Here is an 18,381-nt window from a genome sequence, read left to right as displayed (position 1 = left end):
TTGGAGAAGACTCTTGAGAGTCCCTTGGACTGCAAGGAGATTCAACCAGTCCATTCTGAAGGAGATCAGCCCCAGGATTTCTTTGGAAGGAATGATGAAGGTGAAACTCCAGTACTTTGGCCACCTCATGTGAAGAGCTGACTCATTGGAAAAGACTCTGATGCTGGGAGGGATTGGGGGCAGGAGGAGAAGGGGACGACAGAGGCTGAGATGGCTGGATGGCATCACTGACTCGATGGAGGTGAGTCTGAGTGAACTCTGGGAGTTGGTGATGGACAGGGAGACCTGGCGTGCTGTGATTCATGGGGTCGTGAAGAATCGGACACGACTGAGCGACTGAACTGAACTGACATCCATAGACAATACATAGTACTGTCTGTATTGATTTAAACTTTACTATATTCATCTTGAGAACTTCTGTGTTCAGTCAATAGTTTATTTTGAGTTATGCCTATATTATACATGTAATTTTAATTTTTTCTAGTTCTAGCCTTTTTAACTGATACTTTAACCATTTATTTTTGAGATAATTTGGACCTACAGAAGAGTGAAAAATAGTAGAGAAATTTCATATACACATTTTTTAGTTTTTTTTCTAATGTTACCATACCACAATTACCAAATCAAGATGTCAAATGTTGGTAAAATATTATTGACTATAGACTTTATTTGAATTTCATCTATTTTTCCCTTAATGTCATTTTCTGTTTCTGGATTCAATCCAGGATCTCATAATGCATTTAATTACTTTGTCTCCTAGTCTCCTCCAATCTGTGACAATTTCTCAATTGTTCTTTTTTTTTTATTTCATGACCTTCACAATTGTAACTTCTGATCAATTATTTTGGAGAATGGGTTCCCATTTGGGTTCATCCAATGTTTTCTGAGATTGAGATTCTGTGTTTTCAGTGAGAAAGTTGCAGAAACATTGTTCTTTTCAGTGTAATATACTTATTACTGAAGAGGCTGACCTTGGTCACTTGATTAAGGGAGTACTTCTCTGTAAAGTTAACTTTGTAAATGATACATACCTGGGAGGAGATAATTTGAGATAATGTTATTATTCTGTTTTTTTCAAAATTTTGTCCACTGATTTCTAAACCCAATCAGATCATGCCTATAACATTATTGTAGTGTTTGCCAATGGTAATTTCATATATCTCTCATTACTTCTATATTCATTAATTTAGATTCTTGCATGAGGAATAATCTCTTTAGTCCCATTTATCTTCTTATTCACCTATTTATTCATATCAATATAAATTCATGGATATTTATTTTATTCCATGGATTATGAGTTATAACACAACACTCTTACTTTCCATCTTCTTGCTCAAATTTCCATCTGTGGCCATTTGGAGCCCTTTTCCAGTTGGTTTCTATATCCTTTTAACATCCTCCTATCCTTTTACAAGGATTACTTGTCATCAAAATTATTTCAGACCCATCTTATATTTTCGTTGGAATCGACCACTTCTCCACGGAACCCTTGAAGCTTGTGTTTCTTTAATCAGACTATAGTACGTATGTATGTATTAAATGTGGTCCAGATTTCTCATGGTCAGATAAAGCAATTTCAACAAAGATGGAAGACTAGGATAAAACTTGTGTTCAACTGGAATCAGAATTAGTATTATGTATTCATATACACATGGGCTTCCCCTTTGGTTCAGTGGTAAAGAATCCATTTGCAATGCAGAAGACACAGGAGACGTGGGTTCAATCCCTGGGTCAGGAAGATCCTCTGGAGAAGGAAATGGCAACCTGCTCCAGCATTCTTGCCTAGGAAATCCAATGGACAGTACAGCCTGGTGGGTTACAGTCCACTGGGTCTCAAAGAGTCAGACACGACTGAGCGACTAAGCACATGCATTAAATATGTATGTATTTATTTCTATTTATCATTATTATTCATTTTAGTAGGTAATCTCTTTTCATAATCCAATTGTATTAATTAAGAAAACAAGGCTTAGAGAAAAAGATTAGGTTCCCAAACACACAGAAATAAGTAAAGAACTATAATTGAAATCCAAGTCTGCATAATCCAAATCTGGAATGTTCTGCTCCAGGGCTCATACAGAAGACAAAACAACAAAATATATATCTATATTGATTCATGAAAATACACACCTATCATTATTTCTATGTGTATGTATATTTACATATATATACATACATGTATATACATATATATATATATATATACAATAATGTTGCGTGTGTGCACAGTTGCTTCAGTCATGTCTGATTCTTTGTGACCCTATGAGCTGTAGTGCACCAGGATCCTCTGTCCATGGGATTCTGTAGGCAAGAATAGTGGGGTGGGTGATCACGCCCTCCTCCAGGAAAACTTCCTGACCCAGGGATTGGACCTGTTTCTCCTGTGTCTTCCGCATTGCAAGTGGATTCTTTACCACAGAGCCACAGGGAAAGTTTATTATAAACAAGTTTTATCCTAGTCTTACATCTTTACTGAATTTGCTTTACCTGACCATGAGAAATCTGGATCACCTCATGTAAAATATATTAGTTGTGCAAACCTGCCAAACATGTGAATTCATTTCAATATTGTTAACCTATAACCATGTGAGACATAAAGATGATAACTATAGTGTAGTATAGTTTAACTATAGTATAGTATTTGTTTAAGCTTTTTTTTGCCTTTGTCTAAAAATATACATTACTTTGCCAACAAAGGTCCGTCTAGTCAAGGCTACGGTTTTTCCTGTGGTTACGTATGGATGTGAGAGTTGGACTGTGAAGAAGGCTCAGCGCCGAAGAATTGGTGCTTTTGAACTGTGGTGTTGGAGAGGACTCTCGAGAGTCCCTTGGACTGCAAGGAGATCCAACCAGTCCATTCTGAAGGAGATCAGCCCTGGGATTTCTTTGGAAGGAATGATGCTAAAGCTGAAACTCCAGTACTTTGGGCAACTCATGCGAAGAGTTGACTCATTGGATAAGACTCTGATGCTGGGAGGGATTGGGGGCAGGAGGAGAAGGGGACGACAGAGGATGAGATGGCTGGATGGCATCACTGACTCGATGGACATGAGTCTGAGTGAACTCCGGGAGTTGGTGATGGACAGGGAGGCCTGGCGTGCTGCGATTCATGGGGTCGCAAAGAGTCGGACACGACTGAGCGACTGAACTGAACTGAAAAATATACAGACAAATTTTTATTTTACAAAATTACTACTAATTTCTCTCTTTCCCATTCCCTTCAGTGTGTTTATACTATTCATTTCAGACACAGTTGTTTGTATTCAGTATGAAGCTCCATCTGTATACAGGTTGATTCTTTAAAATTTAATTTATTTTTTAATTGAAGGATAATTGCTTTACAGAATTCTTTTGTTTTCTGTTAAACCTCAACATGAATCAGTTCAGTTCAGTCACTCATTCATGTCAGACTCTTTGCGACCCCATGAATCATAGCATTCCCATATCTTTCAAAATTTTCCACAGTTTGTTGTGATCCACATAGCCAAAGGCTTCGGCATAGTCAATAAAGCAGAAGTAGATGTTTTTCTGGAACTCTCTTGTTTTTTGGATCATCCAACAGATATTGGCAATTTGATCTCTGATTCCTCTGCCTTTTCTAAATCCAGCTTGAACATCTGGAAGTTCACCTTCACATACTGTTGAAGCCTGGCTTGGAGAATTTGTTTCTCCATTGCTACCCTGCAAATAAATTCTTCAGTAACATTTTTCTAGATTCTGCATATATGTGTTAGAATACAATATTTATCTTTCTCTTTCTGGCTCACCTCACTTTGCATAATAAGCTCTAGGTTTATCCACCTTATTAGAACTGAGTAAAATGCTTTCATTTTAATAGTTGAGTAATATTCCACTGTGTATATGTACCACCACTTCTTTATCCATTCATCTGTCGATGGACATCTAGGTTGCTTCCATGTTCTAGTTATTGTAAACAGTGCTGCAATGAACAATGTGATACATGTGTCTTTTTAAATTTTGGTTTCCTCAAGGTACATGCCTAGGAGTGGGATTTCTGAGTCATATGGTGGTTTTATTCCTAGTTTTCTAAGGAATCTCCATACCATCTTCCACAGTGGCTGTATCAATTTACATTCCCACCAACAGTGCAAGAGTGTTTCCTTTTGTCCACACTCTCTGCAGCATTTATTGTTTGTAGATGTTTTCATCATGGCCATTCTGACCGGTGTTAGGTGATATCTCATTGTAGCTTTGATTTGCATTTCTCTAATAATGAGCACTGTTGAGCATCTTTTCATGTGTTTATTAGCCATCTGTATGTCTTCTTTGGAGAAACGTCTATTTAGGTCTTTTTCCCACTTTTTGATTGGGTTGTTTGTTTTTCTGGTTTTGAGTTGTATCAGTTGCCTGTATATTTTGGAAATTAATCCTTTGTCAGTTGTTTCATTTGCTGTTATTTCATCCCATTCTGAGGGTTGTCTTTGCTGCTAAGTCGCTTCAGTCGTGTCTGACTCTGTGCGACCCCATAGACGGCAGCCCACCAGGCTTCCCATCCCTGGGATTCTCCAGGCAAGAACACTGGAGTGGGTTGCCATTTCCTTCTCCAATGCATGAAAGTGAAAATTGAAAGTGAAGTCGCTCAGTCATGTCTGACTCTAGCGACCCCATGGACTGCAGCCTATCAGGCTCCTCCATCCATGGGATTTTCCAGGCAAAAGTACTGGAGTGGGGTGCCATTGCCTTCTCCGGAGGGTTGTCTTTACATCTTGCTTATCGTTTCCCTTGCTGTGCAAAAGCTTTTAAGTTTAATCAGGTCCCACTTGTTTTTATTTCCATTACTCTAGGAGGTGGGTGATAGAGGATCTTGCTTTGATTTATGTCATCAACTATTCTGCCTATGTTTTCCTCTAAGAGTTTTATATTTTCTGGTCTTAAATTTAGGTCTTTAATCCATTTTGAATTTGTCTTTGTGTGTGGTGTTAAGAAGTGTTCTAATTTCATTCTTTTGCATGTAGCTGTCCAATTTTATCAGCATCATTTATTGAAGAGGCTGTCTTTGCCTCATTGTATATTCTTGCCTCCTTTGCCGAAAATAAGGTACACATAGGTGTAAGGGTTTATCTCTGGGCTTTGTATCTTCTTTTACTGGTTTACATTTCTGCTTTTGTGCCAGTATCGTACTGTCTTGATTACTGTAGCTTTGTAGTATGACCTGAAGTCAAGAAGGTTGATTCCTCCAGCTCCATTCTTCTTGCTCAAGACTGCTTTGGCTATTTGGAATCTTTTGTGTTTTCATATGAATTAAGAAATTTTTTGTTTTAGTTCTGTGAAAAATGGCATTGGTAATTTGGTAGGAATTACATTGAATCTGTAGATTGTGTTTCAGAGTATAGTCTTTTTCACAATATTGATTCTTCCTACCAGGAACATGGAATACCTCTCCATCTGTTTATGTCATCTTTGATTTCTTTCATCAGTGTCTTATAATTTTCTGTGTACAGTTTCTTTTGTCTCTTTAGGTAAGTTTATTCCTAGGTATTTAATTCTTTGTGCTGCAATGGTGAATGGGATTGATTCCTTAATTTCTCTTTCTGATTTTTCACTGTTAATATATAGAAATGCAAGTGATTTCTGTGTATTGATTTTGTATCCTGCAACTTTGCTAAATTCACTGATTAGCTCTAGTAATTTGCTGATAGTATCTTTAGGGTTTTCTATGTACAGTATCATGTCATCTGCAAACAGTGACAGCTTTACTTCTTTTCCAATCTGGATTCTCTTTATTTCTTTTTCTTCCCTGATTGTGGTAGCTAGGACTTCCAAAACTATGTTGAACAATAGTGGTTAAAGTGGACACCCTTGTCTTGTTCCTGATCTTAGGGATAATGCTTTCAGCTTTTCATCATTGAGAATAACATTTGCTATATCATATATGGTCTTTACTATGTTGAGGTAGGTTTCTTCTATGCACATTTTTTGATGAGTTTTAATCATAAATGGGTGCTGAATTTTGTCAAAGGCTTTTTATGCATCTATTGAGATTATCATATGGTTTTTATCTTTCAATTTGTTAATATGGTGTATCACATTGATTGATTTGTGTATATTGAAGAATCCTTGCATCCCTGGAATAAACCCAACTTGATCATGGTTATGAGCTTCTTAACGTGTCATTGAATTCTGTTTGCTAAAATTTTGTTGAGAATTTTTGCATCTATATTTGTCCGTGATACTGGCCTGCTATTTTATTTTTTGTGTGTTGTCTTTGTCTGATCTTGGTATCAGGTTGATGGTGGCCTTGTAGAATGAGTTTGGAAGTGTTTCTTCCTCTGCAATTTTTTGAAAGTTTTAGAAGCATAGGCATTAGCTCTTCTCTAAATGTTTGATAGAATTCTATAAGGCTGTCTGGTCCTGGGCTTTTGTTTTTTGGGAGATTTTTGATCACAACTTCAATTTCAGTGCTTGTAATTGAAAAGTGAAAGGTAGTCACTCAGTCGTGTCTGACTCTTTGTGACCCCATGGACTGTAGCCCACCAGGCTCCTCTGTCCATGGAATTCTCCAGGCAAGAATTCTGGAGTGGGTTTCCAGTTTCTTCAGCTTGTAATTGCGTTGTTCATAACTTCTATTTCTTCCTGGATCAGTCTTGGAAGGTAGAACTTTTCTAAGAATCTGTCCATTTCTTCTAGGTTATCCATTGTATTACCATATGGTTGTTCATAATAGTCTCTTGTAAACTTTGTATTTCTGCATTCTGTTGCAACCTCTCCTTTTTCAATTATAATTTTGTTGATTCTTCCCTCTTTTTTTCCTGATGAGTCTGGCTAAATGTTTGTCAATTTCGTTTATCTTCTCAAAAAAACTGCTTTTTGTTTTATTAATCTTTACTATTGTTATTTTCATTTCTTTTTCAGTTATTTCCACTCTGATCTTCATGATTTCTTTCCTTCTGCTAATTTTGGGGGGGATTTGTTCTTTTTCCAGTTGTTTTAGATGTAAAGTTAGGTTGTCTATTCAATGTTTTTCTTGTTTCTTGAGGTAGGGTTGTATTGCTATAAACTTCCGTCTTAGAACTACTTTTGCTGCATCCCATAGGTTTTGAGTTGTCGTGTTTTCATTGTCATTTGTTTATAGAAATTGTTTGATTTCCCTTTTGATTTATTCAGTAACCTGTTGGTTATTTAGAAATTTATTGTTTAATCTCCATGTGTTTGTGTTTTTTTGCAGTTTTTATCTTGTAATTGATATCTAGTCTCATAGTGTTGTGATCTGAAAAGATGCTTGAAACAATTTCAATTTTCTTAAATTTACTGAGGTTTGATTTGTGACCCAAGATGTTGTCTATCCTGGAGAATGTTCCATGTGCTCTTGAGAAGGTATATTCTTCTGCATTTGGATGGAATGTCCTGAAGATGTCAGTGAGATTCATCTCATCAAGGTATCATTTAAGACATGTGTTTCCTTATTAGTTTTCTGTCTTGATGATCTGTCCATTGGTGTGAAAGGGGTGTTAATGTCTCTTCCTATTATTGTGCTACTGTCAGTTTCTCCTGCAATGTCTCCTTTTACGTCTGTTATGTCTCCTTTTTGTCTTATGTATTGAGATGCTCCTATGTTGGGTGCATAGATATTTACAATTTTTGTGTCTCCCTCTTGGTTTGATCCCTTGATCGTTATGTAACATCCTTCCTTATCTCTTGTAATATTCTTTATTTTAAAGTCTAATTTGTCTGATATGAGGATTGCTACTCCACCTTTCTTTTGCTTTCCATTTGCATGGAATATATTTTTCCATCCTCTAATTTTCAGTTTATATGTGTCTTTAGGTCTGAAGGGTATTTCTTGTAGACAGCATATATATGGGTCTGGCTTTTGTATCCATTCAGCTGATCTGTGTCTTTTGGTTGAGGCATTTAATCAGTTCATATTTAAAGTAATTACTGATATATATGATTCTATTGCCATTTTCTTCATTGCTTGGGGATTGATTTTGTAGATCTTTTTCTTCTCTTGTATTTTTTGACTATATAAGTCCCTTTAACATTTGTCACTGGTTTGGTGGTTCTGAATTCTCTTAATTTTGCTTGTCTGAAAAGCTTTTTATTTCTCCATCAATTTTGAATGCAATCCTTGCCAGGTACAGTAATCTTGGTTGTAGATTTTCCCCTTTTGGTACTTCAAATACACCCTGCCATTCCCTTCTGGCTGGCAGAATTTCTGCTGAAAGATCAGCTGTTAAACCTATGGTGTTTCCCTTGTACGTTATTTGTTGCCTTCCCCTTTCTGCTTTTAATATTCTTCCTTTGTGTTTAATCTTTGTTAGTTTGATTAGTATGTGTCTTGGTGTGTTTCTCCTTGGATTTGTCTTGTCAGGGACTCTTTGCACCTCTTGGAATTGATTGATTATTTCCTTTTCCATGTTGGGGAAATTTTCAACTATAATCTCTTCAAACATTTTCTCATACCCTTTCTTTTTCTGTTCTTCTTCTGGGACCCCTATAATTTGAAAATTCGAATGTTGGTGCGTTTGATATTGTCCCAGAGTTTCTAAGACTATCCTCAGTTCTTTTCATTCTTTTTTCTTTATTCTGCTCTTCAGAAGTTATTTCTACCCTTTTATCTTCCAGTTTCTGATTCATTTGTCTGCTTCAGATATTCTGCTATTGATTCCTTCTAGATTATTTTTAATTTCAATAGTTGTGTTGTTTTCTCTGTATGTTTATTCTTTAATTCTTCTAGGTCTTTGCTAATTGATTCTTGCATTTTCTCCATTTTGTTTTCAAGGTTTTTGATCATCTTTACTATCATTATTTTGAATTCTTGTTTAGGTAGTTTGCCTATTTCCTCTTCATTTATTTGGACTTCTGTGTTTCTAGTTTGTCCCTTCATTTGTGGAGTATTTCTCTGCCTTTTCATTACTTTTTTTTTTTTTTAATTTACGGTGTTTGATGCTTCCTTTTCCCAGGCTGAATTCTTTCTTCCTTTTGGTTTTTTCCCGTCTAAGTTTGGTCCAGTGGTTTGTGTAAGCTTCATGTAGAGTGAGATTTATGCTGAGGTTTTTGTGTGTTTTTTTGTTTGTTTTCTTCTGATGGCCAAGGCTGAGTGAAGTGGTAATCCTGTCCGTTGATGACTGGTTTTGTGTTTTTGTTTTATTTGTTGTTTGGATGAGGCATCCTGTACAAGGTGCTACTGGTGGTTGGGTGATTCCAGGTCTTGTATTCAAGTGGTTTCCTTTGTGGAAGTTCTCACTATTCGCTACTCTCTAGGGTTAGTTCTCTGGTAGTCTATGGTCTTGGAGTCAGTGCTCCCACTCCAATGGCTCAGGGCTTGATCTCTGGTCAGGAACAAAGATTCCACAAGTCGTTTGTTATGGCATTAAATGATAGGTTGATTTTTTAATTATTTATTTGGGGAGTGAGGACAAATAAACATTACTTCCATTTTAAGAGTCAGTATAAAATGATATACTCTGAGTAGCATTACTCCATTCTCATCCCTACTCACCTGGTTGCATTTTCTGCTGTTTCTATTTCTTTTCCACCAGTATCTGCAACTACTTCTTTTGCAAAAATGAACTAATTCATGTGTATTTCTTTAAACTCACTTCTTTATTACATACATACAGTATAGCTGTTGTGGGGCTTCCATGGTGGCTCAAACTGTAACGAATCTGCCTGCAATACAGGAGACCAATGTTTGGTTCCTGGGTCAGGAAGATCCCCTGGAAAAGGGAATGACAACCCACTCCAGTATTCATGCCTGAAGAATTGCATGGACAGAGGAGCCTGGCAGGCTAGTTTATGGGGTTACAAAGAGTCAGACACAACTGAGAGACCAACACTAAAGTATATTGTAGGTAACATTTCTACTTTAATAGTTCGCTTAATCAGGGTATTTTGAGAAGTAAATGAATCTAAACTGGTTCATAAGACATAAACCATTCTTTTTACAGAGTATAATATTTCATTCTGTAGATACAGCACAACTTATTGAAATATTCTGGCAATTATAAACAATGCTGTAATCAATAGTGAATCTTTCTGGTGATTTTTTAAATTTGTGTTTTGTTGATTTTTTTTCTATAGTAGCATACTTTGTTGTGATTTGTTAATTTTTTTTTCTATAATAGCACTCCCTTTTCTCTGTTACTAGCTTTCCCAGGTACCCAAAAGATGCTGTTTCCTTCAGCTCTCCATATGCGATAGAAAGACACTGACTCCCCAGGACAGCACTGAAAGGCTCAGGAGGTTGGAGCCATGGTCTTCTCCTCACTTCCTCCTGGGGGAGAAACTTCAGTTCTATGCTTTTTTCCAATCTTACACAGTCATGCCAGCCAAACTGTCCAACCTCTTCCTTTGTTCCTAGTTTCCCCAGGCTTCCAGCCTATGGATGTTTCCTTAGCACTCTGTATGGCAAGATAGAAACTAATACCTCAGGCAATAACACTAAGAGACTGGAGGTGTACATTCACTCAACTCTTGGTTCTCTCCCACCGAGAAGTTTCAGGCAAAGGTGATTGCTCTATTCATTGAGCTCTTCTGACTTCAGGGAAGTGGTCGTGCTGTGAAAAAAGTGAAATTCCTCGTTTCCCATTTCAATGCAACCATTTCCAGTTTTGTGCTCATCTGGGGTATTACAACTTCTTAACTGGAATATGGACCTCTCAAAGAGAAGCCATGCTCTTTATATCATTATTGAACTAGTGTTGCTATGGGGTAATTAGGGCTGAGACTTCCTATTCTGTCATCTTTTTAACATGACTCCTTATATAAACAGCATAATCACCTCACTGATTTTGGACTGAGTACAGTTGTTAAACAATACAGAGCCTGTACAGATTAATATGACCTTGTCACTATCTTTCATAGATCTAGCAATAGAGACAAATAAAGTCATAGGTAATTAAAATTTTAGATTATAGGATTATTTGTGTGATGAAAGAGATATAAAAATGGGGATGTGGCACCCTGATGAGGATAAAGGTTAATTAGGCTTTGCTCTGATGAATACAAGAAGGTGTCATCAAGGGGAGAGCATGCATTGAAATTAACTTGGAAACCAAAATAACAAAAAAGTCAAAGCCTTGTGGTACTCAAAATTCCTTACCCACCTCTTCAAACCTTAAGAAATTCCACTCTGGGTTATAGAATGGCCCTTTCATTTCTGCTAGTGAAATCAGAAGGTTACTTTATATTTTATAACAGGTCATGATAGCATTTCCCTCAATACTTATATCATACATTGAAAAGTCTTACCTCTCCTTAATGCCTCTCATTATAAGTTTCACAGATGGATCTTAAACATATCAATACAGTATTCACTACAAATTATATTATCAATTATCTGCTGCCTATAAAACAAGATTTTTTAAATTGTCTTTTTTAAGCTTCAAGGTGTCTGGGATTGTGCAATTTCCTCAGTTTTGTCTCACCACAGCAAAGATTTAAAATGGCAGACCACTGTTACAGATTGATTACAGCTCAGAGATTTATTTGGCAAGCAAAGGAAAGTACCCCTTTGAGGCATGAGGGCAGGCTGAGCCCAAAGGAGAGGACTCAATCCATCTTGGCTTCCTCCTTTTATACATTTGTCTCCCCTTCTTGAGCCTGCCCTATGCAAATTGAGCTAGCCAGGAGGGCTGTTTGTTTCACCTGAGGTTTTCACTTCGGTCCTCAGATTTTCTTTTGTTCTTCTGGCTTTTAGCCACCACCATTTTGGACCTCTTTTACCTTTTCTAACTACCTAACATCACCTCCCCCCACCCCCTCTAGAGATAAGAGGCCCAATTCTTTGGGAACAGGTGCATTGAGGTCTCTCTGGCTACTTCCTGCTGAGCTGGGATGACAAGGGGCATTGGGCCTCCCCCTCTTGCTAGTCTCAAGCCTCAGAGTCCTTATAGCAGTGACTGTCTAAGGGTGAGTGATATATTCTGTGGTCAGGTGTAGTTATATATCCTTGTTGAACTAGCACTGCATTTTGTAGCTTGTTGACCCGGGCAGAGAAAAAAATGGGTTAAACAATTGATAATACATGGAGCAATCGTAAGCAATATCAATATGGTGATAACAGGGGTTAGTAGGGGCATTAGCCAACTCCAAATCCCCTTTCACCTGGAGAAGGATCCCCCAAAGAGAGACTGTAGCCCCCCTGAGAACTCTCCAGCTTATTCTTAAAGATCCTGTAGGATCTGAATGTTTTTCTTGAGGATTGCGAGGCTTTCTTCAACTTAGTTGGAGGTATTTACCCAGAAGTAACATGCCTCGTTCGAGATGGCTCAAGTCCCTCCTTGTTCATGGATCAGGAGATCTATCTCCTGTCTATTTTAGAGTACAACCTCTACCAAGATGTGTTGGCTCTTTATATCTATCCTGAGAAATCTTATCCCCAGAAATTTAATTTTGGGGGTGTTCATTAGAACAGCACTCATTTGTAGTCCTGAATATGTATCTGAGATCTCCCAGGGGCTCACAGGTGTGTTGAGTGTCCCCTTCTCTTTTCTGCCATGGCTTGACTTGTGAGTAGTGAATCCAGGAGTTATGCCCTGGTTCCTTGACTGCTGTGGTGGTAAAAAGTATTACAGGGTAGGAGCCCTTCCATGTGGGCTGGAGTTGAGCCTTTGGGAACCCATTTTTCCAGACTTTAACTAGGACTTGAATCCCTGGAGCATATAATAATGACTCTTTAGGATCTTTTGGGTCCTGGTTGATACCCCACAAGCATATTTCTTGTTGCAATTGCCCAATGGCCATGGTATAAGACTGGAGGGTCTGAGCCTCTGGATCCAGGAAGAGGTCAATGACAAACAAAAGTTCTCCCATACAGAATCTCATAAGGACTAAAACCAATCTATTCCTTAGGGGCAATACAGGTGCAGAGGAGAGCTATTGGTAAAGCCTCCTTCCATCCAAAGGAGGTCTCCTGAATTATCTTTTTATTGCTGATTTTAAGAATTGGGCTTCCCTCATAGCTCAGTTTGTAAAGAATCCACCTTCAATGCAGGAGACCCTGGTTCGATTCCTGGGTTGGGAAGATTCCCTGGAGAAGAGATAGGCTACCCACTCTAGTATTCTTGGGCTTCCCTTGTGGCTCATCTGGTAAAGAATCCTCCTGCAATGAGGGAGACCTGGGTTTGATCCCTGGGTTGGGAAGACTCCTTGGAGAAGGGAAAGGCTATCCACTCCAGTATTCTGGCCTGGAGAATTCCATGGACTGTATGGTCCATAGGTTTGCAAAGAGTCAGACACAATTGAGCAACTTTCACTTTCACTTTTCTACTTTTCCTGAAGAATGAGGCCTCCAGGCACAACGGAGGTAATAAGTAATGGCCAATGCTTTAGCGACCCCTTGGGTGACCTTAGAAGTAAATGATGTACCATTGTCACTTTGTAATGACCTGGGTAGGCCAAATCTTGGAATGATTTCTTGGAGTAGTATTCTTTCTTTCTTTCTTTTCTTTTTTTTTTAAATTACTGCCTTTATCCTCTGCCTTCTCAGTCCAGGTGGGAAAACCTTCAGTCTATCCGGTAAATGTATCTGTCATGACAAGTAGGTATTTATGAGAAACTGGCATCTGGGTGAAGTCCATCTGCCAATCTCTCCTGGACCATTGGATAGGCTGGGACAGCTGGGGTCTTTGAGCACCTTTCAGTTCAGTTCAGTCACTCAGTCATGTCTGACTCTTCACGACCCCATGAATCGCAGCACGCCAGGCCTCCCTGTCCATCACCAACTCCCGGAGTTCACCCAGACTCACATCCATCGAGTAAGTGATGCCGTCCAGCCATCTCATCCTCTGTCGTCCCCTTCTCCTCCTGCCCCCAATCCCTCCCAGCATCAGAGTCTTTTCCAATGAGTCAACTCTTCGCATGAGGTGCCCAAAGTAATGGAGTTTCAGCTTTAGCATCATTCCTTCCAAAGAAATCCCAGGGCTGATCTCCTTCAGAATGGACTGGTTGGATCTCCTTGCAGTCCAAGAGACTATTAAGAGTCTTCTCCAACACCACAGTTCAAAAGCATCAATTCTTCGGCACTCATTGTGAAGCCTTCTTCACAGTCCAACTCTCACATCCATACATGACCACTGGAAAAACCATAGCCTTGACTAGATGGACCTTGTTGGCAAAGTAATGTCTCTGCTTTTGAATACGCTATCTAGGTTGGTCATAACTTTCCTTCCAAGGAGTAAGTGTCTTTTAATTTCATGGCTGCAGTCACCATCTGCAGTGATTTTGGAGCCCAGAAAAATAAAGTCTGACACTGTTTCCACTGTTTCCCCATCTATTTCCCATGAAGTGATGGGACCGGATGCCATGATCTTCGTTTTCTGAATGTTGAGCTTTAAGCCAACTTTTTCACTCCACTTTCACTTTCATCAAGAGGCTTTTGAGTTCCTCTTCACTTTCTGCCATAAGGCTGGTGTCATCTGCATATCTGAGGTTATTGATATTTCTCCCGGCAATCTTGACTCCAGCTTGTGTTTCTCCCAGTCCAGCGTTTCTCATGATGTACTCTGCATAGAAGTTAAATAAGCAGGGTGACAATATACAGCCTTGACGTACTCCTTTTCCTATTTGGGACCAGTCTGTCATTCCATGTCCAGTTCTAACTGTTGCTTCCTGACCTGCATACAGATTTCTCAAGAGGCAGGTCAGGTGATCTGGTATTCCCATCTCTTTCAGAATTTTCCACCTTGGGGGTTGTTTAATTGGCAAGTGGGACAAGAGGAGACCACTTGCCTTACAGTCTTTTGGAAGCCTGTTCCTGTGAAGGACCTTTCCAGTAATCTTTGGAGGGCCCTCTCCCCTAAATGAGTGGTGCATGTAAAGTAAAGTGAAAGTGAAGTCATTCTGTCTTTTTGGAACCCCATGGACTGTAGCCTACCAGGTTCCTCCATCCATGGGACTTTCCAGGCAAGAATACTGGAGTGGGTTGCCATTTCCTTCTCCAGGAGATCTTCCCAAACCAGTGATTAAATCCGGGTCTTCCGCGTTGTAGACAGATTTTTTACCATCTGAGCCACCAGGGAAGTGGTGCATGTAAGGAGTTAACCTTACCATTAGAGGTTCCCAGGCAGATAAAAGGAGTCCCTCCTTTTGGAACCACCCCATATGATCTTCTTGAAAGCTCTCACTCTTAGCTTTAAGAGTCTCACCTTCAGTATATGAAGGAGTTTCTGGCAAATTAGTCTGTGGAGCTAAGGTGACAGCCACTATTAGTTCATTGTGCTGTAATGCTGCTCTCTTAGCTGCCTGATCGGCTGCTTTGTTCCCTCATGCCACCTCTGTGCTGCCTTTTTGGTGTCCTTTACAATGGGAGATTGAAACCTCAGGGGGCAGATGACTGCCTCCAAGAGCCTAAGGATTTGATCACCTACTTGATTTAGGACCCTCGGGTGGTCAAGTGGCCTCTTTCTTTCCAAATAGCAGCACATGCATGTAGCATCAAAAGACCTACTTGGAGTCAGTGTAAATGCCTACTCTTTTTCCTTTTCCCAGCTCTAAAGGTGGAGTCAGGGCTAAGAACTCAGCCAATTGAGCTGAAGAACATGGTCACAAACGTTTAGCCTCTATGGTCTCAAAACTGGAGACTACTATATATCCGGCTCTTCTTTTTCCATCCAAGACAAAGCTGATTCCATCAATGTACAAGATTTCCTCAGGATTGGTCAGAGGATCTTCTGACAATCCCTCTTGGGGTTTTCTCTGGTGGTGCAAAGTTTCTAGGCAAGAGTGAAAGGGGAGAGAGCTCTCGGGGGTAGTCAGGATGGTAGTTGGCTTAAGAACCTCACAAGGGGATATAGTCAGGCCTGTTTTTTCCATCAGCATGACGTGATATCTGAAGATCCTTTGATCAGACATCCATAAATGGTCTTTCCCATTCAGGAGTTGTTTCACTTGGTGGCTGGTAAAAATAGTTAGTTTTCCCCCTAAAGAGGGTTTTAAAACATCTATTAGGACTGCAGTAGCTGCAAGATTTCAGAGGCAGGGAAAGATCTCTTCCTAATAAGGGAGTACGATGCTCAGGACCACCAGAACCTGATGGGAAAATATTTGTCCATCCCAGCAACAAAGAAGTGCTCAGGTGAATCTTTTTGTAATTACTTTCCTTTAGCACCCCAAATGGTACAGGTTTGGAAGGAGAAGGCTCCAGCATAGGAGATTGGGACAGAGTAGGTAGCCCCTGTGTCAACCAAGAAATTCTCGGACCTAACTGCCACATCCAGTTGCACCCTTGGCTCCAGCCCTGTGATGGTTATCTGTGACAGGCAGGCTGGCCAGAACAGGCCACTTCAGTCCTGTTGAACCATCATGAGGGAAGTCTTAGCACTTGACCTTGAATCTCTTGAGTCCATAGGGCAGAGTGTCACCCAGTGTGCCAATTGATGGCACCTGCAGCAAGCCATTTTAGGAGACATGCCACAGTTTGGACACTCTTTGGCCCTTTGTCCTGCCTATCTACAGACTAGGCATTTGCCTGGTGCCTTGTCCTTCAAGGATTTGGGATTTGCTATAGGGCTGCCCTGGAGGGTGGCCAGCATCTGGGCATGGCTTGTCTCTTTCCTTCTCTCCCTTTCCTGGGCGTTGGCCTCCCTCTCCTGTTCTCTGTTATAAAAGGTATTGGGGGCTGTCTGGAGCATTTCATCTAAAAAGGAGCAGGGTTCTGCTGCTGTAGCTCTTGTAACTTTATCTTGTTCTCTGATACACACTGGGACAGTAATTTATGCTTTAAGATCACCTAGTTCTCGTAAGAGTCTTAGTCCAGATTGGTAAACATTTGGAGGGCCTCTTTTACACTTTCCAGAAAGGCAACGGGGTTCTTGTTGGACTCCTGAGTTATTGCTGAAACCAGGCATAGTCCAACAACTAATAGGCTTCCTTTTATTTCCATGGACATACTTCCTTAAAGGTGGGCCTTTCTGAAGGTTATCCTACCCAGTACTGTTGTAACCTGAGAGCCTGGCATCCCCAGGTCAGGGTGCAGATCCCCAGACAGGTTGAGGCATGCAAACATCCTGGAGATTGAATCCCTAGGCAGGTTGAGGCAGGTCGGCCTCCTGAGAATTGGGTCCCTGGGCAGGTTGAGGCATGTCAATCTCCTGGGACCCCTGGACTGGTGTATCCCCAAGCAAGTTGAGCCATGACAAACTTCTGAGGACCAAATCTCTAGGCAGGTCGAGGCAGGTCAACCTCCTGGGATCCCCAGGCCGGAGCTGGGTGTCTCCAAGGTTTCCAGGGTGACTAATGCTGGGTAGGATTAAGGGGTTGTAATCTTAACTCTTTGCTGATGGGAATAGATACCATGATGTAAAGTAATTCAAGCCTGTGTCCTGAGACTGGGAACCTAGGGAAATAGCCATAAGCTTTATCCTTTTATTGCTCTGAGGGTATTCCAGTTACTGATTTCCTCCCCTAGTCCTCCATAAGAGCAGCTTAAGGTGTCTCCAGTGGTAAACTTTTCATTGCCATAGACCCACTCTAAAGTAATAACAGAAGTGATAACAAAGGAGTGGGTTATCTGGTTCTGTTAAAGGCATTAACAGTATTTTAATAATAAGCTGGGTGGAGTGATATTGCCTACACTGTAGGAGTTAGTAAGTGGCTTAAGGACAAAATGATAAGATGCAACAGACCAGATGTTCAATAAAAGTGGAGTGGAGATTTGATCCAGGGGTATGTTTGTAGCTTTAGGAGAAGGGTGGTTAGGGTTTGGGCCCAAACAGCCTGCAGGCCTAACTCCCAAAGTGGCAAACATTGTCCCTGGAAACCCAATTGCCCTTGAAGGGATGCCACCAACAGATGGACTTCTAGCAGGCATTGTGGGCCTGTCACCCACCCTAGCAGGTTCAATGAGAGGTGCTGTTGTCGCACATGTTGTGGGAAACATAGAAGGTGAAGCCCTGAATCTCTAGAGGGGTTGGATATTATACAGTATTTCCCTCCCAAGGCCAGCTAATTTCTGGTTGTCCTGAAAAAAGAATGTAGAGGCAATACTGTGGGACCAGACAGGGCTCACAAAAAGAGCATGAAACAGGTTGGAAGGGGGCAGGACACAACTTTTGAAAGAATGACATAGCTCAAGGGCATTATATAAACCAAAAATCAAATGGGTCCAAGATGATAGACAAGTCAAATTCAACTAAACTTTGATCCTCAACCTGAAAGCTAAATGATACACCCAGAAGCACCATGACAGTTCCAAGGCACTATCAAAAGACCAAGGAGAGGGTGGTTCCCCAATTGTTGGAATAATCTTCACACTCGTTAGCATATGAAATCACCCAGCCCATAAGAACTAACCACAACACATTCCATGGTTGCTGTGGTTCACTGGCCCTCTGTGATGGTCCATACTCTGTGGAGTGTGCTTCTCTCTGAATCCAAATAAAGCTACCTCCTACTCATTGCTGTGTCTCTCAGTGAATT

Source organism: Bos grunniens, chromosome 9 (assembly GCF_055505025.1).
Source record: "Bos grunniens cultivar Pamir isolate PY7600 chromosome 9, Bosgru_T2T1.0, whole genome shotgun sequence".
Lineage (NCBI taxonomy): Eukaryota > Metazoa > Chordata > Mammalia > Artiodactyla > Bovidae > Bos > Bos grunniens.
The sequence above is the reverse complement of the archived record's forward strand: the minus strand, read 5'-3'. Positions refer to the sequence as shown.